General features: G+C 40.5%; 2 long non-coding RNA genes across 2 annotated transcripts in view; one reads left to right on the top strand and one right to left on the bottom strand.

Annotated features, from left to right (window-relative positions):
• LOC147346039 (uncharacterized) overlaps window positions 1-19,069 on the bottom strand; it is a 23,047-nt gene extending 3,978 nt beyond the window's left edge. Inside the window, exon 1 of the long non-coding RNA XR_015153445.1 lies at window positions 18,856-19,069. This is a non-coding gene — a long non-coding RNA (uncharacterized LOC147346039). The remainder of the gene's footprint in view (window positions 1-18,855) is intronic.
• LOC147346038 (uncharacterized) lies at window positions 15,176-25,259 on the top strand. Its single transcript, XR_015153444.1, has 4 exons — window positions 15,176-15,269; window positions 17,796-17,862; window positions 24,571-24,658; window positions 25,010-25,259. It is a non-coding gene; the product is annotated as an uncharacterized LOC147346038 (long non-coding RNA).

The raw sequence follows: 25,259 nt of genomic DNA, 5'->3' as shown, positions 1-25,259 counted from the left end.
CCATCTGAACATGTTTGTAAGATGTGCAAATGCCTTGTCTGGTCACTCCTCAGCCCTGCCACAAGGGCAGAGAGTTACAGGAGACAAGGTAGACAAGCTAACCTTGTGACTAGGTGGTGGGGGGCGGGGGGAGGCTCCACAGGCAAAAGTGACTTCTCCAGGCCCTCCCAGCACCAAGGACTCGCGGCACGCAATCTTTCTTCTCTGAGATTAACCTGGCCGAGAGCCACAGTAAACACTCAATCTCCCTTACAGGGAGGAAAGATTAAATATCTGATTAAAAATTTTGGCTGCTAATTTATTGAACTTGGATGGATGAACCGTTTGGGAGTCACATGACTTTCCCTGTGTGTCTGCTGTTGTTGTCCCACAGAAAGGGGTCAGGGCTCCGCGTGGGCGTGCGGGGGCGCTAGGCCGAGGGGCCATCTTTGAACACTCGGGGGCCAGTTCTTTCCCAGTTAGGTCGGGAATGTCCACGTCAACCGTGGCAGTTTCTGTTTCGACCTTTCTCTCTCTTTCTCTCTCTCTGTTCTGGGCAGCTTTGTGGATTTGGTTCATCTCAGCTCTCCCCCGCCTATTGTTCTGAGCCGCCCAGAGAAATGATGTCATGGGTGGCTTAAAAGTATACAGGAAGTCTTCAAAGCCGAATGACTTCAATATACTTTATTCCGTGGGCTCTGGCTGCTGTTCTGTCCATGGAAAGCACACCCCACAGACCTGGGGGAGGCAGCCATAGGATTAGAGCCTCTCCCCTCTCCCGCCCGCCAGTCCATTCTCTCCTTGACCCACGCGGCCAGGGTGCCCGCCCCTCACCTCCACCCCAGGGCCTTGGACAGAAGCCAGCACCAGAGGAGGCAAGGGAAGCCAGAGGAATAGGAGGTCAGAGGGAGTTTCCTCAGAAAAACAGGGGCACAGGACTCTCAGGAGAACCAAAGTTACCTTCACCGGCCCTGGGGTGCTCCAGTCAGTCAGTTTAGCAGAGCCGCCAGCCACCGCAAGGCCCCCAGAGAGGGCAAAGTGACAACCACCACAGGGGACTTGTCTCCGCTTGCAAATGAAAGTGAGAGCACCGCATTGAGACCGCTGCCCAGTGATTTGGAGTAGAGTTAACAGGAGAAAAACAAAAATGTGTTCAGGCTTTATGGTTTCCCCAGCAGGCCTTCCCATATATGCCTGTGTGAAAGTGAAAAGTGAAAGTGTTAAGCACTCAGTCCTGTCTGACTCTTTGAGATCCCATGGAATGGAGCCTGTCAGGCTCCTCTGTCCATGGAATTCTCCAGGCAAGAATACTGGAGTGGGCTGCCATTTCTTTCTCCAGGGGAGACCAGGAGACCCAGGTCTCCTGCATTGCAGGTAGATTCTTTACCATCTGAGCTACCAGAGAAGCTGTTTCCTGTATGAGTTCATCACAGAAACCTTGTGAGGTATTCAGTTCCGTTCAGTTCAGTCGCCCAGTCATGTCTGACTCTTTGCAACCCATGGACTGCAGCACGCCAGGCTTCCCCGTCCATCACCAACTCCCAGAGCCTGCTCAAACTCATGTCCAGCGAGTTAGTGATGCCATCCAACCATCTCATCCCCTATTGTCCCCTTCTCCTCCTGCCTTCAGTCTTTCCCAGCATTAGGGTCTTTTCCAATGAGTCACTTCTTCGTATCAGGTGGCCAAATGTATTAGTCCCATTTTAACAGTGGGGATTAGTAATAAAAAGTGGAGGACTTTTTTTTCACTTATTCAAAGTCACCAGCTGTCAAGGGTGGAACTGGGACTCTAGTCCCAAGGCCATGTACTTCCCAGCCCTCTACTCTGTGCTCAAACTGGGGTCATTGCTTTCTTTCCTCATTGCTAGTCTTCATAGCAATTGCCCGAAATTAGTCTTGTTCAGCTATCTAGTTTGTGGTATGGCTCCATTCTAAAGAACTACTACAGCTTTCCTTTGCCCCCCATAAATGGCACAGAATTTGTGCCTGGCCCTGGCGCCTTTCCCCATCTGCATCTGCTCAACCCTCCACGACTTTGGAGATAACTAATTTCACGTGTCCACAGACTGGCTCTGCAATGGGGCTGGGCATTGCCTTGTCATTATTACATAAACTGGGGACACTGTAGCTCGGTGATATTGGTGTTCCCAAAACCAGGCACATGACTTCCTAAAGGCATTTTCCATTTTCCAAACACATAACGTATGGGGTCTTAACCGAGGTCCATAGACAGAATTTAGGTGGTCTATTGAAAACTACGTATTTGTTTTCATTCCCTTTCATTGAAATTTAGTGTTTCTCCCAATTATGAATGTAGGCAACATACTCTATTAGTATTACAGTGTCTGTGACTTTGTCAGCAATAGAAATCACAAATTTTTCAAGTCACATTGTAACAAACATCTCAAATACCCTTTATGCTCATCATTATTTGGAATTATGGTAATTATTAAGCCTGCTATTAAGTCTTGTTATTTATTATATTATTAATGAAGCATATACATTTTAATATCACAAATTTAACTTTTAGGCATTTTGATTGTGCAGGCTCCTACCTGCAGAGAAAAAAACCTAGCCCTCATTCAAAATCCTTACCTCCACCTGGCCCTAATTATTTTTTGAAATCCCTACAAATATTTCAGACTATATTTCCAGGTAATTGGCTTCCTTTGTAACCCTGAGTATAATATTCTATTCATTTAAAAATATGATTCCGGGGCTTCCCTATTGGCTCAGTGGTAAAGAATCCGCCTGCCAGTGCAGGAGCATGGGGAAGAAGATGCCACATGCCGTGGAGCAACTATGCCCGTGTGCCACAACTGTTGAGCCTGTGCTCTAGAGCCTGGGAGTCACAACTGCTGAAGCCCGTATGACCTAGATCCCATGCTCCACAACCAGAGAAGCCACCACAATGAGAGGTCCACGCAGTGCAACCAGAGAGCAGCCCCCACTCTCCACAACTAGAGAAAAAAGCCCACGCAGCAATGAAGCCCCAGCGTAGCCAATAAACAAATAAATAAAACTATTAAAAAAACCAACATGATTCTGATAAGGAGTCCCTAGGCTTCACCAGGCCATTGAAAGGGTTCATGCACCAGCCATTTTGCTGGAGTTGAAGAGCTGAGGGGATAAAGGCTTGGTCAGCTGACATAGGTCTTCCCACCACCTGCTGGGACTTCAGTCTAGGCAGGCAGAGCATGAAGGTCAACAAGCCAAGGGCATTTCTGGGGAGGAACTGAGGAGACCTGGGAAGCTGGGCTCAGGGACACCTGGCAGGGCTGGTGTCTAGGTTGATTCACCCTGGCACACTTTCCTCAGGAACCGCACACCCCATCAGCACATGTACTAGTGCCTCTTCTCACTAGCTTCACAACACTCCCCAGGGCTGCTTCATGGCTCCATAGCTACACTACTCACCTCCAAGGCTTTGTCTCTGGCTATCTCGTCAACCTGAGAGAGAAAGCAGGGTCAGGACAAGCTGCTCGATGGATAGTCATCGAGCCTGACTTCACAGCACATTTAAGTGACAACTGTCTACCACTCTACACAACTGGCAGCTGACTTGAGCACCTCTCCATGAACCTTAACTGGGAAATAGTCAAGCCAGGTGTGGAGGGATCTGGGTAGGCACAGCTATTAGGGACTTTTGCCCAACCTACCTGGCTAAAGTAGTGTGATTCTACAAAATCTAACATTTACTTGCTATACACCAGCCATGCTATACTAGATTCTCATTACCCATCTACAAAAGTAACTCTAGGGCTCCCTGGTTGATACAGACATAACATTAATGACCAACTCTATGGGCTCATGGCCCCCATCTGCATAGAAGGAATCCATCCCCTTTACAAGAACCTTGTCTCTATTCGGCCCTATTTGTTGAAGTCCCTGGGGATGTTTCAGACATTGTTGTGAATCAATGTAGACTGAGTCTTGACTGCCACCCCTACAGCTGGACACAAGGATCCAGGCCTCCCCTGATCTAGAACCAACTCTTGGGTATGCATCTCAATCATCAGGCCACTTGGCTACTCAGTGAAATTGAAAGTGTTAGTCACTCAGTCGTGTCTGACTGTGACCCCAAGGACTGTAGCCCACCAGGCTGTTCTGTCCACAGGATTCTCTAGGCAAGAATACTGGAGTGGGTTGCCATTACCTTTTGCAGAGGATCTTCCCAACCCAGGGCTACTCATTACTTGGCTGTAAAATGAGAAGAGTAGTATCTCCACCCCCAGGCTCCCCTGCTAGAGGGCAGCATGTCAGGGGAGCCTGGGCTGAGAGGCACTGGAAGGCTGGCTCAAATAGTATTCCTTGAGCATCATCTGATCCTTCAGGATGTCTGAAGCTGGGATGACTCTTCAGAGACTTCCTGAATTGAGGCAAAGTGCCTTGACTATCTATAAACTTTATGTTATAGGAGAGCTTAGTTGGCCTTCTTGTTGGAACATGGCTGTTTTCCTTAAAGTGTCAATTCTGAAGTGATTCAACCAACCGAGGATCCTTCGTTATTGAATCCAAGTATCTGAAATAGATATCTCACACAGATAGCCCTTCCAACTCCAGAATGTACAGAACCCTCCAGAGCAGTGGGGTCAGGACAGTTTCTAGAAAAACCAAGATGGTCATGGTCATGGTTACAACTGCACCTTCTTTCCAACTGTAGCTTAATTTGCCTTTGCTGAATCAGATTCACCGTGCCTGACACCCCTTCCCTTCTGCTGAATCCTCTCTTAGATGCATTCAAAGATACTCCCTTGCAATCTTACCTCAACTGTCCTGCCCTGCCCTCCCCATTTTGTTCCCCAGACAAACTTGCAAACATCAAGACCCCCTTTAAGGACCTATTTCAACTTCTATTATTGGGAATGTCCTATCCCCCAGAAAAATCCAAGGCACAGTTGTCTGGAGGGTGAAGAAAATCAACCCTGAATATTCACTGGAAGGACTGGTACTGAAGCTGAAGCTCCAATACTTTGGCTACCTGATACGAAGAGCTGACTCATTGGAAAAGACCCTGATGCTGGGAAAGACTGAAGGCAGAAGGAGAAGGAGGCAACAGAGGATGAGATGGTTGGATGGCATCACTGACTTAATGGACATGAGCTTGCTCCTCGAGCAAGTTCCAGGAGGTAGTGAAGGACAGGGAAGCCTGGTGTGCTGCAGTCCATGGGGTTGCAGAGAGTGGGACATGACTTAGCAACTAAACAACAACAGGGGGCAAAAGATTACCTAACTCCACAACCCAGATCTATCTACATTTGTTAGAATTGGTTTCTTTCTGCAGATGCTCTTGAGAAAGCTAAGTTGTATAAGCTAGTGAGAGGTCTCTTGCTCTAGCTTTCAGGACTTCCAGTACAATCCTGGCATGATGATAAGGGGAAAGAATTAGGACTTTGAAATTAGAGTGAGCTCAGCTCCAGCAGCAGCTTTGACACTTACTAACTATAAGACTTGGGTAAGATCTCCCTGAACCCACTTTTTTTTAAATTTTATTTTATTGAACCCACTTTCTTATATGCATGTGGGAAATAGTCAGCTTTGAGGGTTGTTTTGAGGATTGAATGGAATATCTAATATATAGCACCCAATACAATGCCTTGCACATAGTTGGCAGTTGATATATCTTAATTCTTACTTCAGATATTACAGTTTTTCACTTGTGCTTAGGTGTACCAGTTGGATGTATGACACATTGAGGGGAGGTTTCTGGAATTGTGCAACAAGTTTATTCGTTAGAAAAATATTTCTTTGCTATTCACTAAATCCTAAGAAAAAGAAATATAAGCAATATGAAATTGTTTACATTATGCAATAATAAAAGATATATTACTGACTAACCTGCAGAGTAAAATTAAATCTTTTGGACACATACAGACTGAAAGTGAAGGGCTGGAAAAAGATTTTCCATGCAAATTGGGACCAAAAGAAAGCAGGAGTCACAATACTCGTATCAGATAAATTAGACTTTAAAACAAAGGCTGTGAAAAGAGACAAAGAAGGTCACTACATAATGATCAAAGGATCAATCCAAGAAGAAGATATAATAATTATAAATATATATCCACCCAACATGGGAGCACCGCAGTATGTAAGACAAATCCTAACAAGTATGAAAGGAGAAATTAACAATAACACAATAATAGTGGGAGACTTTAATACCCCACTCACACTTATGGATAGATCAACTAAACAGAAAATTAACAAGGAAAAAAAAAAACAAAACATGTATCTATAAAGCTCACTAAAGCAAAGCACAGTAAAATGAGGTATGGCAATAAAAGGCATTAAAAAAAAAATAGATTTTAAAAATAATAAGAAAAAATATCACAGATCACCATAACAAAATAATAATGAAAACCTTTGAAATATTGAAAGTATTGCTAACATGGGACACAGAGACACGAAGTGAGCAAATATTGTAAGAAAAACACTGCTTGTAGACTTGCTCCACGCAGGCTACCACAGACCTTCAGTTTGTAAAAAATGCAGTGCCTGTGAAACGCAAAAAAGGGGAACGCAATTAAACGAAGTCTTCCTGTAATTTGAAACTATGGAAAATCCAATTCCTCATCACACATTCAATGTAGTTATTAACATTTATTTATATTAGTATGGATTCATGGTTCCCTATTTTATTCAATGACTGTCATCCATTATTATCACAACTTGCTCGAAAGCTCAAAATTTATCATTTTGGGCCAGTTTTAGCCTAGTTGGCTGCTATAGCTTTAGGGTATGTTTGACATTTAATATATTCAAAGTTTTTAAATATCTGACAAGGCAATTCCCCTTTCCACAATATTGTTGTTCTTTTTCAGAATCATTTTGGCTATTCCTGCAGATTTTTCTCTTTCCATATTGAGGTTAGAATTGGATTTGTCAAATTATGTAAGAATTCCAAATGAAATCTTTGTTAATACTCTTTCGAATTTATTGAAGAGAAGGAAAAGTAAAATATTTTCCCTGGGAACATTAAATGTTTCTTCACTTCATGTAGCTCTATTTTATGTCCTTTATTATATTGTTGCAATTCTGTTCAATTAGAAAAAAAAAAAAATTAAATCTTTTGATAGAAGTATGAAATAAAAAGAATTTTTTAATAAGAAATAAAAAGAACAAAAAATCAGGGTAGGAAATTTACATTATTTATGTAACTGCATTTGCCATGAAATATACCAATTGTTTTTTTTTCCTGTATTCTCTAGTGGTCATGTTATAATGAAAACACTGAGGCTCTCTAGATTAGATCACTAGAAAATAATAGCTGTCATTCTTTCCTCTTCTTTCACCTTCCTGTGTGTGTCTAAAACTCCAGTTTAATTATCCACTTTCTACATAAATCTAATCCCATGCCCCCATGGTTCTGCGCCTCACAGTCATTATTTCAGATTTAAAGCACCCTGGCTTACTTGGAGATATGAGTATGGGCTGTTCTTCCTTGGGTTCCCTCCTGAGACTAGCAGAGTTCCCCAGCCTGTGTACCAGGAGAATTCCCAAGGCTACACACTGAAGGTTTCAAGAGCTGCTTTACTTATCACTATTGCTTCTCGTCTAGTAACTTCCAGGACACCTTTCATTGTGACCTGCTTTGATTGGAAACCGCTGGAAATTCTGAGCAATGTTCTGCTTAAATCCAGCACAACCTCACTTCTAACAGAAATGGGGAGAAAAAGTGGGTGGGAAGACCGATGGAAAGGTGGAATCTCCCTCCTGTGGCTCCACATGATTTGATTCTGTGACCTTCAAAGTCTGAAAAAAAAAAAAACAGATTGATTCAAAAACAACCGGGGACCAAAATACTTCTGGTTTCCTTTTATTGTACTTCTGGGAACCAACCAATTATGTTCAGAACTCCAAGTTATTGGTAGGTTGGGTTTTTTTTTTTTTTTTTCGTAACGATCCAGGAAACTTGATGAGCTTTCTGGGTTGTTCATTTTGGCATTTTTGTCTAATTTTTGTCACCCAATCATAAAGGAATAGAAAAGATTCATCCTAAAAAAAAAAAAGGAAGCCAGTCAGTGACCACAGCTGCCAAATAAAAAAGCAAAACAAATAAACCCAAAGGAATAAATTCTCACACATCACTGCTGGGCCCATTTCCAGAACAGAACCTGAAAGGTGAGAGGCAGGGGGAGGCTGGAGACTCTGCTCTGCACTGGGTTTAGTATTTAACCTCAAGTGGCTAAAGTATGTCTGTGCTTGACTCAACTGGAAGGATGTTGAGGTATTAAACAAGGTCTGTGTAACCCTTAAATAAATAGAGAAAGGAGCCAAGAATTGGTGTAATCATAATACCTTACATTGCTACAGCATTCAATAGTGTTCAAAGCATCTTATAAACATTCTATATTTTGCTTGATTCACATAGGATTAGATCCATTGCTCACAATTTTGTGGCTGAAAAGCTGCTGAAAAGGTAGTCTAAAAACTATTAGAGACATGCTTTGGAGACCACCCCCTCCCGCAAAAGAGAAACTCTCCCGCTAGTGTTACAGGTTCAGAAAAATCTACCTTCATCCTTCTAAAATACATGCACGAGACTTCCCTAGCAGCCCAGGGTTAACACTTTGCCTTCCAATGCGGGAGTGCGGGTTTCATCCCTGGTCAGGGAACTAAGGGCTTCCCAGGTGGCACTGGTGATAAAGAACCCTCCTGCCAATGCAGGAGACATGAGACTAGGGTTTGATCCCTGAGCCAGGAAGATCCCCTAGAGGAGGGCATGGCAACCCACTCCAGTATTCTTGCCTGGAGAATCCCATGGACAGAGGAGCCTGGCAGGCTATACTCCATAGGGTGCTGAAGAGTCAGACATGACTGAAGCGACTGAGCATGCACGGGGAGTTAAGATCCCATATGCCTGGGGCCAAAAATTTAAAACAGAAAGCAGAAACAACATAGTAAAAAAATTCAATAAAGACTCTTTTTTTGGAAAAAAAAAAAAGTTATCCACATCAAAAAAAAAATCTTAAAAAAAATAAAACACATGGATGCCTGCTAACTATTTCTGTGATTTAGGGGAAAACAAAAAGGTGTTTTATTCTGTAATGTGTATACAACACTAGCACCCAGGTGGCACTGGTGATAAAGAACCCGCCGGCCAACGCAGGAGACATAAGAGATCCCTGGATTGGGAAGATCCTCTGGAGAAGGAAGCGGCAACCCACTCCAGTGGGAGAATCCCATGGACAGAGGAGCCTGGCAGGCTACTGTCCTTGGGGTCACAAAGATTTGGACACAACTAAAGAGACTTAGCGTGTGCATACAATTGCAACAAATTTTTTAAATTTTTTGGAAATTGATGTGATATAAATCTTAAATAAACAGTGATAACAGAGAGCAACAAAGGTTTCCAAAACAGTACTATTTTATAAATAAAGGTATAAATTGATAGGCACAAAAATACAAACAAAAATGAGAGTTTTCTACCAACTCACAGTAATTTTGCGGTTTTCTTTTCTCATCTACGAGAGGTGGTAAGGTGGAAGAGCTCTCTTGAGAGTCTAAGGACAGGAACCTAGACTTCCTGTGCTTGCAACTTTAGGTAATACATGTAACCTCTGGATAATGCTCCTCAACTAAGGAATAAAAAAAACACTATCTATTTGAAAGCAAGGAATTGGATCAATTAGCTTATAGTCCTTTTATTTCTTAGGATCCACAGCATTTGCATCAAAACAGTTAACTCTAAAAGCAATTGTGTAGATTAATTCAAACCCAAACCACAAAAATGTGTCTAAAATTTTTTTTTAACAGTCCAACCTCGTCTTGCAGTCATGTTTGGGAGAGAAGTGAAATCAGTCCCACTGTTTCTGTCTGGCTCTCATAAGCTTCTGCTCATCCTAAAAATGTAACCCAAGCGCCCACTGTGGCGGAGAAGAGAAGATGAAAGCTTGCTGCTTTGTGACTAATATAAAAAGAAGACTGGTCACTGATCTTAGAGGAATTTTCATTTCTAAGTGCATATTTTTTTTAACTCCTCCTTTGTCTTTATGGCATTTATGTTTCCTAGGTTACCATAAACTGAACCCACACAAACATTTTTACGTGCATCTTCTTCACATGTTGGGCTGAAGTGCTGTGCCATCTTAGGTTCCTAACTAGCCTCCCAGCTCCCTGAGGTAAACATCTGTTCCTTCCCCATCCTTCTGTCCGCTGTGATGCTCAACTCAGTGCCTCGCCTGCAGCTGAGACATAAAGAAGGCTGAACTGATTTGACCTGACTTCATTATTCAGCTGACTGTCTAGCTTTTGCTCCATATTTCTTAGTTCTAGTTGGGAGCCAAAGCATTGAGAAGATTTTACTAACAACTAAAAATAATACTAAAACTATCTTCTAGCCTAGAAGAGATTATGTCTATCTCAAATTAAGAACAGATGAAAAACATTAAAATGTCCATTAGAATACTGTAAAATGCTCTGATTCTTTACTTCCAGCATGAGTCAGGGATCCCATTTGGAGATCCTCTGTGTCTTCAAATTTATATAAGAAGGGCTTCCATAGCAAAGCATCAGAGTCCTTTTGCAAATTCAAAATATCCAGGAAAGTTGTTCATTCATATTTGTATTTATAATTTTTTTTTCCAAAATCACTTTTAATAACATAGGCTCATTCTTAATAAAGCTCTGACTTGGGGATTTTGGATACTTTCTGAAATAGGAGGTGGAGGAAAAATATGGAAGGTGTAATTTTCCCTGAAAATAAGGAAAATGATGCCCACAGAAGATACACTGCTTGTTCTGTATTTCCTGGTTGCCTCTGAGGAGCCTTAACTCACTATATTGACTGTAGGGTTCTAGTGGCTGGTTTTTCATCTAATTACATTCTCAGTAAAGGGATGCTGGTCAATTTGCCATAACCTCTCCCTCAACTTTGATAGGATCTCCAGTACCATTTGGATGCTTCAGAGGAAAACTGATTTGCTTTTTTACAGAATCACTCTCCTGGGATTCATGCACTGCGGTGAGAAAGCCCAAGTTCTGCATATAAAACACGAGAGCTCCCTCTATGCGGTTACCCGCAAAAGTGCCCTCCAGCTGGTAGCCCTATGCTGGGACCCAGATGGAAGCCCACAAACAAGAGCAAAACAAAAGGAAGCTCTGTTGACTTCTTTTCATGAGTACAAAACGGTGGGAATGAGAAGGTTGAACTCCTCCGTTTGCCCAGCAGAGGAGAAGAGTGATGAAAGAGAAGGGATTGTGTAAGAGAATGCAATGTGTATAAGCAGATTATCGCTTGCATTCGGTGTGAAGTTCTCCGGTAATAACAATGACCAATTTAGTTTACTTCAAGCTATTCATATCCTTGGGGATTTGCTTTGTCTCGTTTTGTTTTTTTGTTTTAAGATGGGAAAGGAAGGGGTGCCATGAAGAGGAGGGAGGAATTATAACACAGTACAGAGCCAGCCGGGCTTCCAGCTCCACGGCAGAGGCCCATCCCACCACATTCCTCCAGGCGGGATCGACTGGCCAGATGAAGAGCTTCAAGGTCATCAAAGGAAGTAGAAATGAGGAGTTGCCTGAATGTGTGTTGATTGGTGCGTTGCACAGAGCAAGGATGAAACATAAAACTCAAAGGGAAAGGGCAGAGCAGATGAGGAATTATATTCCTGAAGAAACCGTGCGCTTTGAGAACTGTGAAATGTCATTGGCAGGTAGCCCATTCCTTTCAAGAAAATGTGAAGTATGTGCACTGCAGACAAAGGGGACCCACTGTAAACATGGCTCAATAACTCTTTCGAACGAGAGAGAGGCTTCGTATTTACCTTTCAGAGACGCTGGGTCACCCTGCCTCACACTGAAAGAAGGAAATGTCTCTAACACCTTAAAATTTTGAGTGCATACCACATACCACAAAACTTGAATATGGCTGATAATGGGCACGGCGGTCACTGAAAGGTAACCAGCTCAGCAAAGGCATTCGTGTGGTGATGATGTGTTCTGGTGACTTGAATTGATGCCCCGTCCCCAGACATCAGAGTGTATTCCTCTATCTAAAAGGTAAATTTACTAATAGAATCAGACTCTTTTTTTTTTTAAACCTTCAAATCCAAAATGAAAAGTGGGTGAGAACTTTCTGGGATGCCCCACACCTGCTTCCCACCTACACAGAGACAACCTGATGTGCTAACAGTTCTTAAAGACTTCAGTCAGATTCTCCTAGAAAAATAACAGGTGGGATTCTAAAATAAGAGACGGGATTCTAAAATGGTTGATGCCGTAATCTTCTATTGCACTCTGTATTGGGAGGAGGGAGAAAGAAAATGAAGATTACTAAGTGAATAGATGGGCAAATAGCTGAATAAAATCTGGGATAGCCAGAGTTGGATGCTATTCAGCAATCTAAACAGCAATAAAATACTAATACACACTACAGCTCCAGGAGATAGTGAAGGAAGGGAAGCACGGTATGCTGTAGTCTATGGCTTCACAAAGAGTCAGACATGACTTAGCGGCTGAACAACAACAACAAATGCCAAGTGAGAGAGGCCAATGAAAAAGAAAGAAAGAAACATATTGTGTGATTCTGCTGCTGCTGCTGCTAAGTCGCTTCAGTCGTGTCCGACTCTGTGCGACCCCATAGACGGCAGCCCACCAGGCTCTCCCATCCCTGGGATTCTCCAGGCAAGAACACTGAAGTGGGTTGCCATTTCCTTCTCCAATGCATGAAAGTGAAAAGTGAAAGTGAAGTCGCTCAGTCGTGTCCGACTCTTAGCGACCCCATGGACTGCAGCCCACCAGGGTCCTCCGTCCATGGGATTTTCCAGGCAAGAGTACTGGAGTGGGGTGCCATTGCCTTCTCCGTTGTATACTTTAGATGGGTAAATTTTATGATATGTAAATGATAACAGTTGTTTGTTTTTTGAGTTAATGGATAATTTGGTGGAAGCAGTGACTAATTTGATTTTATAAGATTTTAAGAAAAGAAAGAAGATTTTAAAAAATGAACATATATGACTACCGCCTAAACTTCCTTGGATAGGTCTACATCTAATGTAACTAATAATAACACTTTTCTTCTTAACTAAGATACTTCACCCACTCCACCCAGAGTTATCTGTGCATGTATTTCTCATCCCCCTGACTGTGAGGTCTTAGAAGAGAGTATCCCTTTTGTATTTATTTTCTGCCATCCTCAGTGTCATGCACAGTAGCTTTCAGAGACACTTAATGAATATTTTCTGATTCAGAAACATAATCTTTAGAAGAAAGAGCTTGAATGGGACAGGAGGAAAGATGAAGCATTCAAAGAAGTTAGATGGTGTATAGACAGACTTTGCTTTTTAGAAAACCAACTTCCAAATAAAGGTTTATTCAAGAGAAAGCAGCTTTAGAGAGAACCCAAGTCCTTGAGGGACGGAAGAGAAGTCTAGGTAAAAATGAAATACCAGAAACAAAAATTTTTCAGTTAATACATCACAATATTTCATTTATGTATGCATTTTTCCTGTATACCACTACCACTCTTAACACACACACACACACACACACACATCCACACATACATTCACGTGGGGAACCACACACAAGAGCAGAAGGCAATGGTGAGTGGAGGGACACACCTTTAACTGATCAATATTTATCAATATATAAAACTCAGTCCTCTGGGCCTGCAATGACACACGTCACTGCAAGGACAGCTCAGCTGGAACATGCTCTTCTGTGTCATCAAGTATACTTCTGGAACCAAAACCACTAACTAGAATGGTCAACCAAGTGTTTCCGCTAGTCACATTTTTTGTCTGATGTCTCGGACAAAGCTGTGTTAAGACCTTAAGATTCAGGAGTTACTCCAAGGAGTAGAGTCCATGCAGCTACTCATGTTGGCAGCAGCGTTAAGAACAAAGGCTCACTTATCAAAATAACCAAGTAAATATCTGTTATATTTAAATTTGAAAAGGAAAGAAAGGAAGGCTTTGACATTTTTTTTCCTAGTCTGCAAAAAGGGAGGAAGGAAGAAAGGAAGGAAAGGAAAAAGGAAGGAAGACAACAACCCTTGAAAACAGTAAAAACACTAATTAAATGGGTAGAAAAACAGCATCAATCCAATTTTACAGTTAATTTGTATGGGAAGCTGGAAAAGCTAAGGGATAGCAACTATTGTCACATTTTAAAAATTATTATGAAGAAACACTGAATAATTATTCTAACTCTTCAGAGAACAGAGAAACAAAGAAAATGCACTTAAGTTGCGAGAAAAAGAAACTTCAATTAGCCACAAAGTAAGCTTGTCAACAAGGATAACTCACACGTTCCTAAGAGAGCTCACACACCATTCATCCCCATGGATGTCTGAGAAGGCAATTACTATTGTTCTTAGCTGGAGTAAATATAGACCTGTCCAAGGCAAGAGGCTGAACCAGGAACCACTTCTGCTCCCTTCCTGATCTCTGATTTTATTCGATTTTCCTATTGCTTATCTTCTAAATGTGCTTGTAATAACCTGCCCTCTTGCTAGTACCTTCTTGTAAATGAGATGCCTATCTGGGTTTATCCCAGCTAAATAAACTGAATTCAATAAAACCCATCCTGGGTTATCCTCCAAGAGAGTTATTACTTCACTAACATGCTACTGTTGCTACCGTTACCTAATGCTTTAACTTCTCCTTTAGGCTTGAGTTATGCTACGTCGTTGTATATCTAAGATAAGAGGCTGTCTGGAGTCTGTTCAATGTTATCGCATAATACACAGTGACTTTTTTATTGAAGGCACTCCGAGAGTACCTCTGCACTGATGCAGATTTCACTGAAACTAATTCAGAGACTCTGAGTGCGTGTACCTGCATGTGTATACAAATTCATATATACATATATGTTAAAGAATATACATGTATTTTTAAAAGATAAATGTTGAACTGAAAAAAGTCATGATGTTACTCTTAGTGCATGCTCAGTTGCTCAGTCGTGTCTGACTCTTTGTGATCTCATGGACTACAGCCCATCAGGCTTCGCTGTCCATGGGACAGCCCAAGCAAGAATACTGGAGTGGGTTGCCATTTCCTCCTCCAGGGGATCTTCCCAACCCAGGGACTGAACCCACATCTCTAGTATCTCCTGCACTGGCAGGCGGATTCTTTACTACTAGCACCACCTGGTAAGCTCATTACTCTTCACAGTTAGCTAATCATCTGCATTGATCTGTCAGATCAGTACATCCTGTGTTTAATCTAATTTAAAGCTTAAAGTGGTGACCCTAGTCTCTTAAGTACATGCCAGCACACTGGGAGTTTGCTGTCTCGCCATGCTGATCAACCCAACCTCTGCCCAGTTTCTGCCACCTCAGATCTCTGAAGGTACAGCAATCCCTGGCCATAAGGTCCCTAGACTGCTAGGCCTTCTTGAGTTAAAAATGGGCTGTTGTGATAGACTGTCCATGTTTCTAAAGTCCTAATGGCAATTTTTACGTCTCCTACAAGGTTACAATTAGCAAACAATCTGCTTTCTTTGACTTTGAGTTTTACTAAGTCCTTATATAATCCTGATTGTTTCATACCTATCGAAACCTCTGGTTATCATGGGACATGATTTTTATGAGTCAATTACTAGGGGGAATTAATTAGTCCTTAAAATTGTAGTTTGATAGGAAAATATTTGAAAACATAGGACTCTGAAAAATTATGTAATTCCCCTGATGACAATGGAGGCATACCCAGACATCCAATGAAATAGAAGTCCAACTAAAATTAAAAAAGAGTAAAAATACATGCCAAACTCCTTCCACTTCCTGCCCTATGATTCAGGGCCCAAATTCAACATGAATTTGAAAAATTCTATAACAATTTCTTTGTTACATAGACCAAGATTTCTGAGGCAGCTAGAGAAATATTCTACATCTTTTTCTGTTGCCCATCTCCTTACATGCATTCAGAGACCACAGCTTCCGGGGGAAAAATGTGCAATAAGTAGGTAGAAGGTTAGCACTGGCACTTTCGTGCTTCCAACCGGGGACAAAGATAGGAAAAATTTCTCTTTTTGCTGCGTGGAACCTATGAGTTTTTGTGTACTCCATTACTCCCGAGTAATGAGGAAACAGGTATACACATACAGATAGATCGATCTATCTATGAAGAGCTGACTCATTGGAAAAGACTCTGATGCTGGGGGGGGATAGGGGGCAGGAGGAGAAGGGGACGACAGAGGATGAGATGGCTGGATGGCGTCACTGACTCGATGGACAGGAGTCTGAGTGAACTCTGGGAGTTGGTGATGGACAGGGAGGCCTGGCGTGCTGCGATTCATAGGGTCACAAAGAGTCGAACACGACTGAGCGACTGAACTGAACTGAACTGAACTGATATATATGATATATATCACATTTTCTTATCTTTCATCTGTTGAAGACACTAAGTTCTTTCCACATCTTGACTATTGTAAGATATGAATATATTAGCCATAGAAATGAAATCCTGCTGTTTCCTTCAGTGTGAATGTACCTAGAGAGTATTATGCCTAGTGAAATAAGTCTGACAGAGAAATATAAATACTGTATATCATTTACACATGGATTCATGAAAAACTATGTATATAGCAAAACAGAAACAGACTCACAGATATAGAAAATGAACTAGTGGTTATTAGTGGAAAGAAGGAAGAGGGGAGCAGCAAGATAGGGGTATGGAATTAAGAGATACCAACTACTAGTATAAAATAGATAAGCAAAAAGGATACGTTGTACGGCACAGGGAATTATAGCCATTATTTTATAATAATTTTTAATGGAGTACAATCTATACAAATACTGAATCATCTGAAACTAATATAATATTGTAAATAAACTATACTTCAACTTAAAAAACCCAAGACTATGTATACCTACAAGAGTCTACCTTTCTCCTCATGAGCTTTAGAAATCATTTTTGATGACTGGAAAGAAAAATCATAACACTATATGACATTTAAGATATTTAAACATGGGCAAAGTAAAGAAACCTAAATGAAAATAAGATTTCCACACTTCCTTTGAAGTTGCAAAATGTTGACACTAGAATGTGATGTCACATATGCATATGGTAATACGCAGAGCAACCACTAAGAAAATTAAACTAAGAGATATACTCAAAAACATTAAAAATAATTTCAAATGGTGTTCTGAAAATATGTGCAAGTAATACATAGAAAGGCAAACAGAGAGGAGAGGATTAAGAAACAAGGAAACAAACAGAAAACAGGTAACAAATGGCAGACTTCAGTCTTAACATACCAATAATTACCTTAGGTATAAATGATCTCATTATACCAATTAAAAGGTAAAGATCGAATATAATTAAACATGCAGTTACCATAGGACCCAGCACTTGGGCAGGACTACACACTTGGGCATTTATCCCAGAAAAGTGAAAACTTGTGTTCATACAAACCTGTACACAAATGTTCATCATAGCTTTATTTAAATAGCCAAAAACTAAAAACAATCCAGATGATCTTCAATGGGTGAATGGTCCAAGAAACTGTGGTATATCCATACTATGGAATACTACTTAGCTAATAAAAGAAACAAACTATTGTCACACATGACAGCCTAGATGAATCGCAAGGAAATTATGCTAAGTTAAAAAAGCCAATCCCCCCAAATTGTACACTGTATGATTTCATTCATATAACATGCTCAAATTGAAAAACTATAGAAATGGCAAAGAATACACGACTTTTATGAAATAACCAAAAATGTAAATACTGAGTGATAGAGAAAATTAAGGTATTAATTTTTCAGTTTTGATAATGTCTCTATGGTTATTGTTAAAGTTCTGACATTTAAGGATACATATTGAAATTTTTATGAATGAAATATGATATCTTGGATTTGTTTCAAAATAATATAGGGAGTGGATGGGAGAGTGAAAAGTCTAGAATTCACCGTGGATTCATGGCTGTTGGGGCAAGATATGGGTATGTGTTCATTATATTGTTCTGCCTACTTTTGTACGTGTTCAAGCCACCATTAAATAATTATTAAATAGTAAAAACACTTGGAAAATAGTTATTAAAAACTGAATGTAGAGACTTCCCTGGTGGTCCTGGGGTAAAACTCTGTGCTCCCAATGCAGGGGCCCCGGTTCGATCCTGGTCAAGGAATATGTCCCACGTGCCACAACTAAGAGTTTGCATGCTGAGACTAAAGATCTGCATGCTGCAACTAAGACCCAATGCAGCCAGATAAGTAAATAAATATTTTTAAAACAAAACAATGTAGATTTATATTATTTTAAATAAACATACAACGTATAAACGTAATAAGTAAGTGTTAGTCGCCCAGTCGTGCCCGAGTCTTTGCAATCCCATGGACTGCAGCCCACCAGACTCTTCTGTTGATGAGATTTTCCAGGCAAGGATACTAGAGTGGGTTGCTATTTCCTTCTCCAGGGGATCTTCCCGACCCAGGGATCAAACCCAGGTCTTCTGCACTGCAGGCAGATTCTTTACCGACTGAGCTACAAGGGAAGCCTTATAAACGTAATATGTTTTATCTGAAACCTATGGAAATAATAATAAAGACCAAGAACCATGGAGTGGTAAGGAGGAAGTTAAATTGCATTAAAGAATTTGTTTTAAATAGGGATAACTCAAAAGATACCTCTTAATTCTGACTCTGTCAGAACATACTATTACAACTAATAAACCAAGAAAAATTGGTAAACCTTACTACTCTAAAACTAAAATCACAAGAAAGCACCACAGTAAGAAGTTTTCATAGGAAATTAGAACCAGAGCTTTAAAAAACAGGTAACTCTTGTATTACTTAAACTTACTCAGAATATATAAAAAGAAGGTGCATGAGTTATCCATTGTTGCTTAAGACACTGCCTCAAAACTTAGTAATTGCAAACAACAAACTTTATTATCTCACAGTTTCTGATGGTTAGAAACCTAGGAGTAGCTTACCTGGATGGTTCTGGGTCAGGATATCTCACCAGGCTATACTCAAGGTGTTGGCAAGGGCTGTAGTCACCTTGAGGTTCAGCTGGAGGGGCGTCTATTACCAAGCTCATTCACACGGCTTTTGATGGACCCCAGAAGATCTACTTCCAAGTTCACTCGTGATGGCTTCTCCATGGGATTGTCTCATGACATAGCAGCTGAATTCTCCCAATAGGAGAACCTGAGAGAGTGTACAACATGGAAGATACATTATTTTAAGAACCTAATCTTGGAAATAACTTTCCATGGCTACTTCCATGTCTGATTCAATAGAAATAAGTCTATAAATTCAATCCACATTCAAGAAATGGAGATTGCACAGGAGCAAGAATACCAGAAGTGTGGTCATCTTATAATTTGCCTACCATGGAAGGCAATCCATTCAATTCAATTTATTAGACTGACACCAAAACTGAAAAGAACAATACAAGAAAATTTTGGATTTGCAAATATCCAAAATATTTCAGACAGAATCCATAGCATATTAAAAGAATAATATACCATGGCCAACTGAGGAGTATTCTAGAAATTCAAGATTTCATATTAGAAAGTATATTAATAACAACCACCATATGAATACAACAAAAAATAATTTGATAATTTTACATGTGCTGAAAAAAAATTTGATATAATTAAACACCTGTTGTTGATGAAAACAAACTGCCCAACAGCATAGTAATGTAAGGTTATAATTAGGGTAGGCTAAATTGCTGTAACAAATGTATCCAAATGATAATGCCTATATTACAATAAAAACGTATAATTTATGTAAGTCATAGCATATGATGGATGTTCTTGATCTGCTTCTCCACACCATTACTAATTCAGAGGAAAAGTAAGTTATGAGCAGTTATTAGTTGCTGTTAGAAAAATAGAGAAATTAAGTAAAGTTGCAATTTACAAAATTAATATGCAAACATGGGTCATGTTTTTATATACTAATAACAAACTATCAGAAAGAGACATTTTTTAAAAAAAATCTCATTTACAATCCCCTCAAAAAGAATAAACTATCTGTAAATAAATTTAACCAAGGATCTGAAAGACCTGTACACTGGAAATCAGACATTAATGAAAAATATTGAAGACACTAACAAATGGAAAGATATTCCATGCTCATGGGTTGGAAGGATTACTATTAACAAAATGCCCAAACTCCTCAAAGCTATGTAAAGATTCAATACAATTCCTATGAAAATTTCAATGGCATTTTTCATTAAAATAGAACAATCCTAAAATTTGTGTAAAACCACTGAAGACCCCAAATATTCCAAGCAATCTTAGGAAAGGACACAGGTGGAAGCATCACGCTCCCTGGTTTCCAACTATAATCATCAAAACAGTATGGCATTGGTGTAAAAACAGACAAGCAGATCAGTGAAGCATACAAACACAGTGGAATGTTATCGCCATAAAAATGAAGGCAGTGTTGCCATAATCATCAAAACAGTATGGCATTGGTGTAAAAACAGACAAACAGATCAGTGAAGCATACAAACACAGTGGAATATTATCGCCATAAAAATGAAGGCAGTGTTGCCATCTGTGACAAAAGATGGACTTCAAGGGCATTTTATTAAGTGAGAAAAACAAATACGTATCATTTCACTTCTGCTGCTGCTGCTGCTGCTAAGTCGCTTCAGTCGTGTCCGACTCTGTGCGACCCCATAGACGGAAGCCCACCAGGCTCCCCCGTCCCTGGGATTCTCCAGGCAAGAACACTGGAGTGGGGTGCCATTTCCTTCTCCAATACTTCTACTTCTAACCAAAAATAAAACAAACTCACAGGTACACGGAAGCTATTGGTAGCTCCCAGAATGAGGAGAAGTGGGGTGGGGGTGGGGGACAAAAATGGATGAAGGAGTCAAAAGGTACAACTTTCAGTTTCAAAATAAGTAAGTCATAGCGATACAATGTACAGCATGGTGACTGTAGTTAATAATACTATATTGTGTTTGAAAGTGGCTAAAGAGCAACTCTTAAAAGTTGTCCTCACAAGAAAAAAAATTGTAACTAATTTATGGTGACAGATGTTGACTAGACAAAAATTTTTTTTAAGCTATGGGCGCAGGGTTAAACTAGTTCTGCCTGATATTAAAACATTAAAATTGCACATGTATTCATTTCCTATTGCTTCTATAAAGAATTATCACAAACTCAAACAACACAGATTTGTTTTACCTCTGGAGGTCAGAAGTCTGAAGTGGACCTTCCTGGGTTAAAATCAAGGTGGGGGCAGATCTGTGTTCCTCTCTAGAGGTTCTAGGGAGAATTCATTTCCTTAGCTTTTCCACCTTCTAAAGGCCATCGCTTTCCTTGGCTCCTGGTCCCCTGCTTCTATCTTCAAAGCCAACAATGTTGCATTTCTCTAATCATTTTTCTGTAGTCACATTTATCTCTTACTCTGAACACAGACGGAAGAGTTTCTCTAATTTCAAGGACATTTGGGGTTGGATTTTGCCCATTCAGATGATCTAAGAAAAATCTCAAGGTCCTTACCATTTTCATGTTGGCAAAATCCCTTTTATGGTGACATACTCATAGGTACCAGAGAAGGCAATGGCACCCCACTCCACTACTCTTGCCTGGAAAATCCCATGGACAGAGGAGCCTGGGAGGCTGCAGTCCATGGGGTCGCTAAGAGTCGGACACAACTGAGCGACTTCACTTTCACTTTTCACTTTTATGCATTGGAGGAGGAAATGCCAACCCAGTCCAGTGTTCTTGCCTGGAGAATCCCAGGGACGGGGGAGCCTGGTGGGCTGCCGTATGGGGTCGCACAGAGTCGGGCACGACTGACGCGACTTAGCAGCAGCAGCAGCACTCATAGGTACCAGGGGACAGGATGTGGCCATCTGGGAGACAGCATTATTTTGCCTACCATAGCATAATTCTAGGGCTTCCCTGGTGGATCAGAGGTAAAAGATTCTGCCTGCAATGCAGGAGACACAGGTTCAGTCCCTGGGAGGAAGATCCCCTGGAGGAGGGCACAGCAACCCACTCTGATATCCCTGCCTGAAAATTCCCATGGATAGAGGAGCCTGGTGGGTTACCGTCCATGGGGTCACAAAGAGTTAGACACGACTGAAGTGACTAAGCATGAGTTTAATTCTAATTCATGTATAAACAGAGAAATAAAGTGTGATAGAAAATATCACAGTAATATTCTAGAAAGGCTGATAGTAGACTACAATAGACATAAGGGGTTATTTTGTTATTATAAATGTCAGTTTGAATCAGTGGGGAAATGATTGCTTATTTAATAGTTATTATTGAGATAACTGAATTACAGTTGGAAATTAGTTAAATTGGATACCAACCTCATATACTACAACAAAATTAATTCCAGATGGATCAAAGATTTAAATGTAAAAAGAGTTAAACCATAAAAACTAATACAAACTATGGAGGAAATCTTTATATTCTTATATTTTTATCATCAAAAGTTGATTCCAACTGCACATCTGATACTAACTGTTATTGTTATAACTCATCCTTTAGGCATATCAAGTGTAAGCCAGCAAAATTTGTGTGGGTAGATCCCTCTCTTCTTTCCACCTTTCCCTAGCAAATATTCTGGGAACTGAGGCATTTTTTTCCTGAATTAAGTTTGCTTCACTGTGACATCATTCCTTCTTCCTTTACCCGATACTCCCAACTTGACCCATAACCCAAACTACATTCTTTTCCCATTGGAACTTAGTTTTCCCCCAAAATGGTATTTTAACCACACAAAAGGAGCCTTCAAACTAAAGACTAATTTTTAAAATTCCTTAAACGTTATTGCAAAATCACTTGGCAAAGTGTCTGAGAATGATTGCAGACTGTTACCCTACCTGCCTTAGTTTTCAGAGATGCTGTATAGTATGAATGATTGGAAAGTGAGACTTCCTGCCGTAGGCACGTTTGTTTTCAAAACCTATTTTCTAGAATGATTGCTGACGCCTTGGTATCTATTCTTTTCCTTTGCTTATTAGATACCCTGCTTTAGAATATGACTCAGCAAAGTAGTACAGCTGCCATCTGCCTTTCACCCTTGATCTGGTTCATCCTCGAATCTTCATCTACCAGGAAATGTAATCGTTAAAATCAAAGTCCTGGAACTCAGGTCAAGAAAAACACATTTCCCGCAGGTTGTAGGCTTTATACCAGGGCAACCCATACATTTTGGTTTTTGGCTTTATTTTTTGTATCATTCACATTAGACTTTTTTTTTTTTTTTTTTTGGTAACTGTCAAGCAAGTGACACTTGTTGCCTATCACCAGGAGTAGGAGTCCAAACACTTCTGCCAACTGCATCTTGGTATCAGAGTCACTATGGAACACCTCATTACTCACACAGAGAAGAGCAGAACAAGGAAGGTCAGCTTTGGTAATGGGCACTTGTCCCCCATGGCCAGAGGACCCCTGCAGGCAACCACCATAGAGTGACCAACCTACAGGCACTTCTCCTGTGCCTAGAATGAAGGATTCTGCCCCCTCCCCACAGAGACAAATATAGTAGTGGTGCCCTCTGATACATGCTTAAACATGGCATCACCAACTCAATGGACATGAGTTTGAGCAAGATTCAGGAGGTAGTAATGGACAAGGAAGCCTGGTGTGCTGCAGTCCATGGGGTCGCAAAGACTCAGGCACAACTGAGCAACTGAACTGAACTGAACTAAACAGAATAAAGGTCCAAAACAGGGAAAGATATTCCGACACAAGGTGACAAGCCCAGCACAGGCTGTGAGGATTCCTCATGTCTTGGTAAAGAAGAGTTCCGGGCCTAAGGCTCATTTTTATGTGGCCAAGTAGGAGTCAAAAGACTGCATACATGAGGCTATCTTTCCAGAAGTGGCCCTGTAACCAGTGACGACTTCCTCCTTCTCTGGGAATGGTCCCATCCACAGACCATGTCTATTCATAAGGCTCCACTTTTCTCGCTATAGGCATAAGTTGATAGCTGATCTAAGATGCATAAGCAGTACATACAGTAAAAAGAAAACCTGACTGCAGTATTGAGAGAGAATTTCATGCAGAAGGTAGATTTTAGCTGCATCTGTACTTAGGGAAGGAGGTAGACAGAGGGAGGGGTGGGATAAGAGAGACTAGAGTGACCAAAAATGTAGTGACGAAAAAGTTCAATGAGCTATTTAGAGAAACAATGAGTAAATCAGTACGGGTAATCATACAGGAGAATTTGAATTATGAAGTAAGGGAATTAAAGTAAAAAAAAAAAAAAGATAGGCCCATCTTGTCCTGTTGAGAAACGAGAGTTAAGTGCTCATACTTTACTTACACTGGAGAAGAGCTAAGAGGGTATCTGTGTATATGGAGAATTGTCAATTAAAAGACCTCAAGCTTCCAAAAAACAAAACAAAACAAAAAAAGAATAAGGAAAGAAAAAGAGAAAAATAGGCCCACCTTATATATAATTTTGACTATTAGGCTAATGAACTCACCTATTATAGAGAATAGAAAATTATTTTAACAATTCAGATTGGCAAAGAATAAGTATTGTAGGACTATTTATCAGTAGCCTTGAACTGGGTAAATTGAAAGGAAAATAAGTTAAAAGTAAGAAATCATGTATGTGTAGTAGGTCTTTATTGTGATAATAGTAGAAGTTAGAAGATCTACATGAGAACTTGCCTGGGGATATCTCATTGACCCTCACTGTCTCTTTGATTTTAGTGAACAAACAGAAGGATTTCTCTTATCACATTGAAGAAACTATGCATTTGATTTCAGACTGAAAAGAGAATTAGAAGTAACAATACAGGTAACCTTTAGCATATGTCTTAGTGCTTTTCTCATTTTCTCTTTTTCGGGGGGAAAGCCCTTGCTGGTATTTTGGGTGTTATTTCTGTTGTTTCAACACATTAGGTGGGGAACTGTTGCAGTTTTCACTTTGTCAATTCCATTGACCAAGAAACTATGTATTGCATTTCAGCTGATGCCTTCCATATTTGTATAGATCCCAAACCCCATAGTTCAGCAATGAGCCAAAAATATGCCATATGTGCAAGCTAAAGGTCATTCCCTTGAAATGCCTCATACTAAACGGAATTTTATTTCTTGCCAAAAATATTGTGGGCGTCTGTCACAGTGTTTATCTTCTTTCCATCAACAGCAGCAGCGGCAGCAGCATCATAATACTTCACTTTCAACCTTGGATGACATCAGCAACTCTCTAGCATGCTTCTATGGATTTTCACCATATGCCTGGAAACTCAAGGCCACTGTTTCCACATTCCCCACCTCTTCGTCATCACAGATCAAGATTCACTTTCTTTGGAAACTCTGCCTGGTTAACCCTGCCTGCTAGCAAAAACACTGACTTAACCTTCATTGACTTAACAATAAAATTTTGTACTTGCAAA

Source organism: Bos grunniens, chromosome 24, assembly GCF_055505025.1.
Source record: "Bos grunniens cultivar Pamir isolate PY7600 chromosome 24, Bosgru_T2T1.0, whole genome shotgun sequence".
NCBI classification, from domain to species: Eukaryota; Metazoa; Chordata; class Mammalia; order Artiodactyla; family Bovidae; genus Bos; species Bos grunniens.
Note: the sequence above shows the minus strand (reverse complement) of the source record. Positions and strands in the feature narration are given on the sequence as shown.